The sequence below is a fragment of the Rattus norvegicus genome, chromosome 11, assembly GCF_036323735.1.
Source record: "Rattus norvegicus strain BN/NHsdMcwi chromosome 11, GRCr8, whole genome shotgun sequence".
Taxonomy (NCBI): Eukaryota; Metazoa; Chordata; class Mammalia; order Rodentia; family Muridae; genus Rattus; species Rattus norvegicus.
In genome coordinates this window covers 90,948,857-90,958,815 of record NC_086029.1, presented here as the reverse complement: position 1 = coordinate 90,958,815, position 9,959 = coordinate 90,948,857, and the positions used below count along the sequence as shown (strand labels likewise).

Here is a 9,959-nt window from a genome sequence, read left to right as displayed (position 1 = left end):
AGGCTGACAGAGCAAAGCTATGACTCTCTGGCTTGGTTTGGATGGGTATAGCAGTGGCTGTCATTTTGCATAGATGATGATGATAGGATGATGATGGTGATGATGGTGATGATGGTGGTGGTGATGATGATGATATGATGATGTGTGTGTGAGAGACACACACAGCAGGGGGGAGACAGTCTAGGGTCCCACTGATGGCATGCAGCTAATGACCTGAGGATCCTCCAATTAGCTTCATTCTTAAAGTTCCTGCCATCTCCCAACAGCATCACCTTGGGGACTAATTTTTCAGCCACAGTGGACCCTTGGAGGACAATGAACCGCATTCACTAGTGGCAATCTCCAAATACAAACTCAGTAATCTTACCAAGTTTTTAACCTTCTTTTCTTATTGTTAAATTTTCATTGACAACATTTTCCTTTTGGTGTAATTTTAAAGAGAATAAATATGTATCTTATCTGTCTTTTGATGGAAGATTTATCAGTTGGCACAAGGTCTCTCACTATGTAGCCCTGGCTATCCTGGAGTTCTCTATGTAGACTAGGCTGGCTTGAACTCACAGAGATCTGCTTACCTCTGATTCCAGAGTGGTAGGTGTAATTATGTACCACCACACTCAGTATCTTGGGACAACTTTTTAAAAACTCTGTGTTGAAACATTTTGAAATAGTATTTCAGTATTTTTTTTTAAAATAGTATCGATTTCTATGTAGATTACAACACTTAAATATAGTTTCACATTTCTGCAGACTTTGCAATCTCCTGCTACACCACAAGGCAAGTACATCTTCAGCCCATACAGTAGATTTGGGCTCCAGAGAGGAACAGAAGATAGTTATCACATGAAATTTGAATTTTATTTGATACAGCTCAGCATACGGAATTGGTTTTCATGTTAATGGAGATGGTGGATCCTAACACCTCTGGGGAATGTCACCAGGATGAAGCCTGGGAGAAGGGGCTACAGAGTTCCAATCTGAGTTCAAAAGCTTGAACTCAGACTGAGGGGCAACTCTAATCCAAAGAGCAGGAGACTCACAACCCAGGAAGAACCAGTTCCGGTTCAAGTGCCAAGACAGGGAAAATCTCACATCTTAGGTTGAAGGCCACCAGGTGGGTGTGGGATGATGTCACAGGTGAGGCAAGTACAAGATAGAAGGAGGCCTGTCATTGGACAAGAAGGAAGGGTGGGCGGGAGAAAAGTTTGAAGGAAGAGGAGGAGACTGGAACCGGAAAGAGGAAGAGACAGGAAGGAGAGAGAGGGGGCAGTCATGGCGGAGAGAAAATGGAAACTGACGTTAAGAGTCCCTCTGTGTACTTACAGGTTGTTATTAATGTTCTTAAGGGATGGATGGTACTGGGCTCTGTATGTTTAGGTGGGCAATTGTATCTTATCAATTGAGCCAAAGATTATTGTGTTGTGTGTTCTTTCATGTGTACATTTAAGTGTAATGGAGTGTGGGGTGGCTGGGCTGGGCCGCCACGGAGTTGGGATGTGTGTTTCTGGCATGGAAACCTGCCTTGGGCACTAGATAGGTAGAGAGATTGCTGCCAGGCTCAGAGAGAGGCCTTTGGCAGAGTGATATGGGATGGAGCAGAGCGGGCGAGAGGCTTTGCTGACTGAGAATTAAGATATCCAGCAGATATTTTGGGGCACTGTGGTGCCAGATCTAGCAGGATAAAAGACAGCGTCTTTATTTTTTATATTTTTACAACAATGGGGGGGGGGAGTTCTCTCTGCTTCTGTAAACACAGACTCTTGTGATGATCTTCAGATCTGTATCTTCTTAAACTGTGCCCAGTCTTCATAGGGAGAGCCGTGTGTATTACCCAGCCTAGCAGTTGAAACACGGCAAACACACTCAGAGAAGTGTCCCTAAATACATTTGACTAAACGCTGAGTATGCTATGTCCAGGTCAAACTGACACATGAATTTAACTATTACATCAACCGTTGCCAGAGGCCATGGTCTCTAGACGATCAATTTGTACGTACTTGATGCAAACTTAACCCCCAAGCTGATCCTGAAAATCATAAAGATTTGTGATTATAATGGATTCTAATTTCCTAAATAGACACATCAGGCAAAGCACTTTTAAGAACATATAGTTTTGCCACATACTAGCATGAGATAGATACATCGGGCTTTAAAAGGGCTGGTGTCTAAGGTCTGGGTGTGAATGAGCTGGGATATTGTGCAGGGGTCTTCAGGTTGACTATCCCCTAGCGGAATCTCCCTTCAGACTATGGATAAGGAGCTTTCTGCCGTGTCCATGGTCACCAGAATATAGGCTCCTTTTCTCTCTCTAGTAAGAGATGTGACCATGTGATTAGACCGTGGCCAGTGGAATCTGAGAAGCATCACATGCTGTGTACTACCAACCTTACTGAAGAAAGAGCTTGCCTTTTTGTCCTAGTCTATCTGCTTCTTGGAGTATGGGCACTGCTGTATGTGACTATGACGTTCAGGACACACGTAGCTGAGGAACAAGACAGAAGGAGCCCAGGTCTCTGACATGAGCTTTACACACCAGCCTTATGCTTTCTCCCTGGCTATCTGTATTGATATCTATCCATTTCTGTTATAGCCACAGCCTAGTAAATGGTACCTGCTCAGACTGAGCCTTGGATGGGATCTTTCATCCAATGTGATCCTTTCCATCTGTTTTGAAGCTCACATATCTGCTCACAAAGGTCTCTGCCATCCTGCAGCTTTGGAAGGCTTTTCTCTTTCTATTACTCCTGCATCCTTGGGGACGGAACCCTGAGTCTGGCACATTCCAGGCAAGTTCTCTGCACCTGAGGCTTACCGATAGTTGTTGGGAGGTTCTTGAAGAGTGAATGCTGATGCTTCAATGCACTCCCTCCAAAATGACGGAGTTGAAACTTGATGACTGTGACAGCGTGAAGAAATTGGGTCTTTAAGAAGTGATTAGGCCACAAGGACACCTCCCCCATGGGCAAGCAGTATTTTATCCAACATTTTCGCATGTGTCTATATCAGGGAGAAAGTCTATAGTTTCTTTAAAGATGTTTTACATCTGTTTGTTCTATATATGGAGGACAGAGGACAACTTGAAGAAGTCAACTTTCTCCTACTTTGTATATTCCAAGGTTCAAACTCAGTCCACCAGATTTGGCAAGAAGTACCTTTTCTTGTCGAACCATTTCATCAGCCCCCAATTTTCTTTCTTGTTGCTGTGCTTGTAGGGAGCAAGTGAAGTCTTGCATTGTCCTGACCCACAGGGCAGTCAGCGGTGGTTGGGGACTACCTAGGAGAGAACAGAAGACAAGAAGCTAGAAGAAAGATACCAAAACAGGATTCTGATCAAGGCAACAAATTTTATTTTTTCCCAAGGCTGAATTTATACCATAGCAGGGGTAACAGAGGGAGGGGGGAAGCAGGAAATATTTATGCAGGCCAAGGACACTGTGCTCTTGTGGTCAGGCAATTGGCTGACATCAACAGGATGTCAGAAAGGTCACAAGTTTGTCATATCATTAGGCAACCTGACTACCAGATTTGTATTAACCTTCTGCAGCTGGCTGGGGATTTTCCATCGTCCTGACCTCTTAATGATCCCAGTCATACTTAACTCTAACTATAATATTAACATCAATGATGGAGGGTTTTAAGGGCATAGCTCCCAATATTGCATGGCATGGTGGTTTGAGTAAGAGTGGTCCCCATAGATTCATGTTGAATGCTTGTCCACAGGGAGTGGCACTATTAGGAGGTGTGGCCTTGATTGAGTAGGTGTGGCCTTGTTGAAGGAAGGATATCATTGTGGGGGCAGGCTTTAAGGTCTTATATGTTCAAGTTGTGCCTAGTGCGGGACATAGTCTCCTTTCCATGCCTGCAGATAAAGACATAGAACTCGCAGCCCCTCCAGCACCAAGTCTGCCTATACACTGCCGTGCTTTCCACCATGATGATAATGAACTAACCCTCTGAAACTATAAGCCAGTCTTAATGGAATGTTGTCCTTTATAAGAGTTGCTGTGGCGATGGTGTCTCTTCCCAGCAATAGAGCACAAGGTAAGCCACATGGATGTATGTTGTTGACTTGAGCATAGTAAAACTTTCCTCTGGTTAGTATGGCTGCGTGCAGAGAATGTTCATCATAGCTTTCTCCTCCCCAGATATTTGTAGAACACTGCTACCTACTGAGGCTTCTTTTACCAAGATGAGCTGAACTGGCCTGTTATCAGTTGTATAGAATAACCTCAACTGCACTAAAGAAACACAGCAAGCTCCTGTACCACGGCACCTTCATCTGAAAGCCCAGCCTACCTGATCCCAATTCTTCTGTTTCTGTCACCTCGCCGTTCTCTTGTTAGCCCTACTCAGGGGTCTGAGAGCCATGCTGTGCAAGGACACACACGTGTTGGTTTTATCTGGTTTTATTTTTGGGGCAACAATGACTTTGTAAAAAAGACGTTGGTAGCATTTTTCCTGTTTTTGCTGTTGGATTAAGCCGGTGAGTTTAGAATAACTTTTTATAGCAATAATAACTCATTTGGTGTTGTGCAAGACGCTCATCCAGTACTTGCAGATGGGATGGACTGTGAGCTCGTTTCAGCTTAGAGCCTTTAGGGTGGTTTATCCCCCTTACATTCACGCCACTGGGCTTAGCTTGCAACCGTGCTTGAGCGACCTCGCCCTTTTCTCCTTTGCCTAATTTAGTGTCCACTGGACACCCCAGTGTCTCCAGCTATTTGAGAGGGCCCAGGGCTTGCTTTGGAGAGATAGCACCCTGTTATAGATTCTGTCACTTATATTTTAACATTGTTTAAGCATTGAGGGTATAGAGTTTTATCAGTATTTTAAAAATGGCATCATACATAAACAGCATGTGAGTGTATTATATCTTATGCCTATATACACATATGCATATATACATGTGTTCTTCTATAGGGAGACATGTACTTACATTATCAAAATGTATGCCTATAAATCAAACATTCCCCTTGGCTTATCATTGTAGTTTGTGTCATGGTAAATCTATTGTCGTTGAAGATAGTGTAAACAGAAATGTTTCTGATGCCACTAACCTATCTAATATTTCAGTGACACAGCACGCTGTCAATTGTCTACTGATATGGTGGCATGGCGACTGTGAGCTTCGTCATTAAAGAGTAACGCACTGCTTATTGGTCTTGGGAAAGAGTCTAATTCAAGACTAGAACCCTAATTTCTTCTGCACATGTATCATTTTCACACTGTGGTAAAGCGAAGACACTGTATGTTGAACCACATCAGTTGGCATCTATCTGTAATCTACACGTGGGGTTCATTTTATAGAAGCCTGTTATTTCCCAAGGCCAGCACAGACGACACAATTCATTTCAAGGGACAGACGAACACTACTGAACCAACATCCATCCTGCCACTGTCTTCTTGGTTAACCTTTGGTATTAATATAGAAGAATAACAAGAGGCTCCCGTATCCCAAGGGTGTCACCTCCATGGGAAACTATTGGTTTGGGCTTAATTTTTCTGGCCAATAGGCAACTATGCATATGTATTTAATACTTTTTACAGTGCTAAGTACCCTGGAAGAATTGAAGACTAACTCTGTGGCCCCAGTACAACCTAGCATACGCGGATGCCATTTCTCAGAAAAACACTTTAATTCGTCCTGAGAATTTGACTTTGCCCCTTGCTGTACTTGCAGAGATCCGTGTTGTTCTCCTGTGACATGTTTTCCTTTTACACAAGGGTGTAGTTTTATGAACAGCAACATTCCCCAGTAGACTCTGAGCACCCTGGGTGCAGAAGCACCTTATTTATAAAACATGCTTGGTATTCTGTGCAAGTACTGAGATACAGTAGAATTCAGCCAACCCCTTTTTGGCATTAAAGGAATGGGTCTTTTGGTTCTTAGAGTCTGGTCATTGGGGTAAGCAGCTGAAAAGCAAGTTAGAAATGGAGGCTTGCTGGGTCTGTTTTGAGTGCTTGTGGATAATTTCCATGGTTCCTTGCAGTAAGTCTCTAATGAGGACCCAGAGGAGAGAGAGGTTCCAGTCTGGCCTGATCATTGGAATGGCGCTGTACTTGGTGATCTGTTTCTTTTCCTATGTAGGCACTGAGAACTTCTTGATCATTCCTCTTTCCTTTTTCACGTTGGGGCTACAGACACAGATTCAATGTGGCCTCTCACACAACAGACATATATGGATGTATAGAATTAATTTGTACATCAAACTCCTGTCCTGAATCAATCTCTTTACACTCTTACTTTGCACCCTGGGGCTTTTTTGTCTGCGGATTAATTGTTTTAGTATGAAACTTTGAAGTATAGTCTGCAAAATTTTCATACTTTTCCATGATCATTCTTTAAAAGTATTTTATTTAATATTCATACACAGATATAGTGTGTTTCATTAGGAATCTGCATGTTCATATGCTAAGGTCCTTGTCTCCAATTGGATTTTGATTGATCAATAAAGATGCCATCTGCCAATGGCTAGGTGGAAAGAAAGAGGTGGGACTTTCAGGTTTTCACAGGCTAGGAGAGAGGAGAGAGATCAGGAAGAAGAGAATCGAGATACTTGGGGGAGAGAAGGAACAGACTCAGAGCTGCAGGGAGATCTTCCATAATATAGGCAGAAAAGAAAAGCAGCCCACAGAAGGGCAACCCAAAAGTGTCTTGGGTAGCAAGACCAGTGGACTTCGCAGAAGGTAACTGGGCGACTAAGCTGAGGGCAGATTTAGAGTTGTTGAGCTAGGAGTAAAGGGAAGGGCACATTAGCCAAGGGAGGCTTGGAAGAGCCCAGCCACTGAGCCGGTAAGGCAGGTTAAAAATGAGCTAGCGTGTGTCTGTCTTTCATCTGCAGATCTGAGAGAGCTCCTGGGCGGTACGTGCATGCAACCAGCTGGGCCCACAAAGCAGGACAGTAAGGTTGGGGATTCCTCCGACCGTCCTTTTGATTACACAGGAGGGTTTTATCTCTCCTGTTTCTATCCCTCGATGTTTCCTTAGCAGGCATACACATTTCCTGCTTGTTCTACAACTCATCAACGGACTCAGCTGAGGTTGCCCAAGGCATTTAATACCGAGTTTAGAAGACCTAGATAGACAATTTGGTCTTTGTCTTTCCTTTGGACTAATTAGTAGTACTGATTAACTTCTGTTTCAGTGTTGTTGTTGAACCCAGGGCCTCTTATATGCTAGGACTTTACTTTACCACCGAGCACCACATTTTCTGTCCATTGGTAGCACCACGTTTTCTTATTAGCTTAAATTTTTATACAAAGACTAACTCATAGGGCGGGAGAGAGGGCTCCGAGGTTAACAGCACTGGCTGCTCTTCCAGAGGTCCTTGGTTTGATTCTTAGCACTCATATGAGTGATGACTGAAAACGATCTATAACTCCAGTTTCAAGACATCTGATGCCCTCTTTGTTTAGAATCATCCTGTTGGTGAGACTTTACATGTGTTGCTTCTGACATTACTAGAAGACACAATCTCATAGCAAACTCCCTGATTCTCTGGCTCCCACAGTCTTTCTGCCCCCTCTTCTATCCCTCATGTTCATTGAGCATTAGGTTTGGGTGTTGTTTAGTCCACTGAGACAAGGCTCCACAATGTGGACATGTCAATGAGCAGATGTTTATAAATTGTTGTTAGAAATATGCTGGTTTAGTGAAATAGTAGTTGTAGATTCTCTTCCAAGACCCTTGACTTTGGTTCTGGTTAGTTGGAGAGGTTTCCAATAATGGGCATAATTTCCCTCTTGAAGAACGGGTCTTAAATTCAGATAGGGAGCTGTTGGTTATCATCAGGTGTATGTGCCACTGCTGCACCCTTAGGGTTACTGTGCCATGCAGATCATTGCTGTGTTTCATAGCTATAATAGCTTGGTAGGACTCTTGGCTCCTTTTGAAGTTTGCATGGTGCATTCTGGTCCCATGAAAACTAGTCTCAGGGAGGAGGGTTCCAAGTCAGTTCCCACTCATGGGCTTTTTGGCCCTGTTTCTGAAGTACATGGTGTCTTCAGCAATGGGGACTTAACTCTGTCCACTCTGGGGCAACCAGGGGCAATAGAAATAGCATGTAATGTTTTGGGAGTCTCTTGATCAGTCTAGACTAACACCATGGAAGATGGTTCCTCATATTTGAGGTTGGGCTTTGCTAGATAGTCTTTGGCTCTTAGAGGGAGCAGTGCCAGCCCAGATGAGAAAATTTCATTTAAATTAGAAATGTACACTTATACACATACTTATGTGTATTCTAGTTTTCTTTAGGTGACTAGCTAAGAGCTTGGTTCTTTACGCCTTTGTCGTAATCCTTAGTATAATTTTACCCTCCTCCATCCTTCTTCTGTGTTTATCTCTCTCGCCCTCCTGAATTAGAACCCGTTTCCCCCTTGCCATGGTCAGATCACATGCACTCCGCTATGCCCCTCTCTATTGCTCTACCACCCTCCATTCACTCACTGTTCTCTTTTTATTTCTCTGGTTGCTGCAGTTGCTCTCTCTGGGGCTGGGCTACCTCACTCTGTCTGATTTTTTTTTCTAGTTCCATCTATTTACTGGAATAGACCATGGAGACGTGTCATCGTGTTGTGTGATGATTCAATTGTCTCAGAGATGACCCGTTTAAACGTCTCCAAGTGAATTTCATTTGTCTGAATTTTGACATGGCTCCAGGGATCTTTGAGAGATGGTCCAGTAATAGTTTCCAGGCTTGCTCTATGCTTTATTGACCTAGATCTAAAGCAGTTACTTCTCCAGGGGATTCTGATCACTTTCAGTGGGCAACACGATTTAGGGACCACTAATGGAGGATTGGATGTTAACCTCTTACCTAAGAACATGGGAGTGGGACGGACTGAGCTGTAGACATCACTGTATGGATGTTAAGTGTGCTCATTGCTTCTGAGATGGAGGGATTAATTTCCTGAAAGTCTGTCCAGTGAAAGGAGGCACAAACTTCATTTTTGAGACTGGGTCTTATTATGGAGCTCAGGCTGAAACTGGACTCACAAACCCGTATCTCCAGAGTGATGCATTACAGGCCTGCATCGTGATACCCAGGATGCTTCATAGTTTTCATTGGCAAAACACTTTACAATGGTATAACGATACACTTCCAATTAAAATTTATGATACATTTTACAGATTTCTCATTTTGTTTTTGTTGCCATGGAAATCTTGGTTCCTGGTGATTCAGCTAATTAGTGCTGAGTCTTACTCTTCATTTATCAACAATAAGAATGGCGATGGGGGAGAAGCTTCAGCCGGTAAAGTGCTTGGTGAAATCACAAAGACCTGAGTTTGGATCCCCAGCACCCACATAAAAGCTATGCATAGGGGCATGCGTCTGTTACCCAGTGCTGGGGTTTCAGGGTGGGGGTGAGGGGAACAGGGGAATCCACAGAGCTCACTGGCAACCAGTCCAGTCAGACTGGTGAGTTCCAGGGTCACTGAGAAACTTTGTCTTACGTGATTATGATAGAAGAAGATACTCAACATTGACCTTTGGCTTCCACACACTTCTACACACATGTGAATACACACATGCACACGCAGACACATATGCACACACATATGCACGCACACACACACACACACACACACACACACACACACGACAGAAAAAAAAATAGGGTTATCTGTAATTCTAGCAGTCAGGAGGTTGAGACAGAAGTTGAAGCCAACCTGAACAACATGGAGAATTTTAGGGCAGCCTGGGTTATATAGGAGAACCTGTCTCAAATAGTGTATTAATAACTAATATTATTGCAGAAAATAGTTCAATATTTCTTGGTAGTTCTGGTCCTGTTCCTACAATCAATCAGCCTTAGGATAGATGGAAGTGCAGTCAAAGTCATGTTTTAGGTTCGATCAATATAATTTCCCAATAATTTTCATTTATTTATTTGTATTTTTGAGTTTTAAGGATACAGAGAAGCTGAATTTTTGCTGGGTGGTGGTAGCACCTGCCTTT

The 9,959-nt window shown here is 43.3% G+C and overlaps 2 long non-coding RNA genes across 3 annotated transcripts; one reads left to right on the top strand and one right to left on the bottom strand.

The window, feature by feature from the left end:
• Positions 1 to 1,111: 1,111 nt before the first annotated feature.
• On the top strand, positions 1,112 to 9,116 carry LOC134481025 (uncharacterized). The gene is made up of 3 exons (XR_010056181.1): positions 1,112 to 1,325; positions 3,213 to 4,041; positions 4,146 to 9,116. It is a non-coding gene; the product is annotated as an uncharacterized LOC134481025 (long non-coding RNA).
• Positions 1,673 to 2,761, bottom strand: LOC134481026 (uncharacterized). 2 transcript variants are annotated; one of them, XR_010056183.1, is made up of 2 exons: positions 2,612 to 2,761; positions 1,673 to 1,836 (listed from the first exon to the last, which is right to left on the bottom strand). It is a non-coding gene; the product is annotated as an uncharacterized LOC134481026 (long non-coding RNA). The 2 variants fall into 2 exon arrangements; XR_010056182.1 differs by having other exon boundaries at positions 1,673 to 2,026; positions 2,612 to 2,737.
• Positions 9,117 to 9,959: the final 843 nt, after the last annotated feature.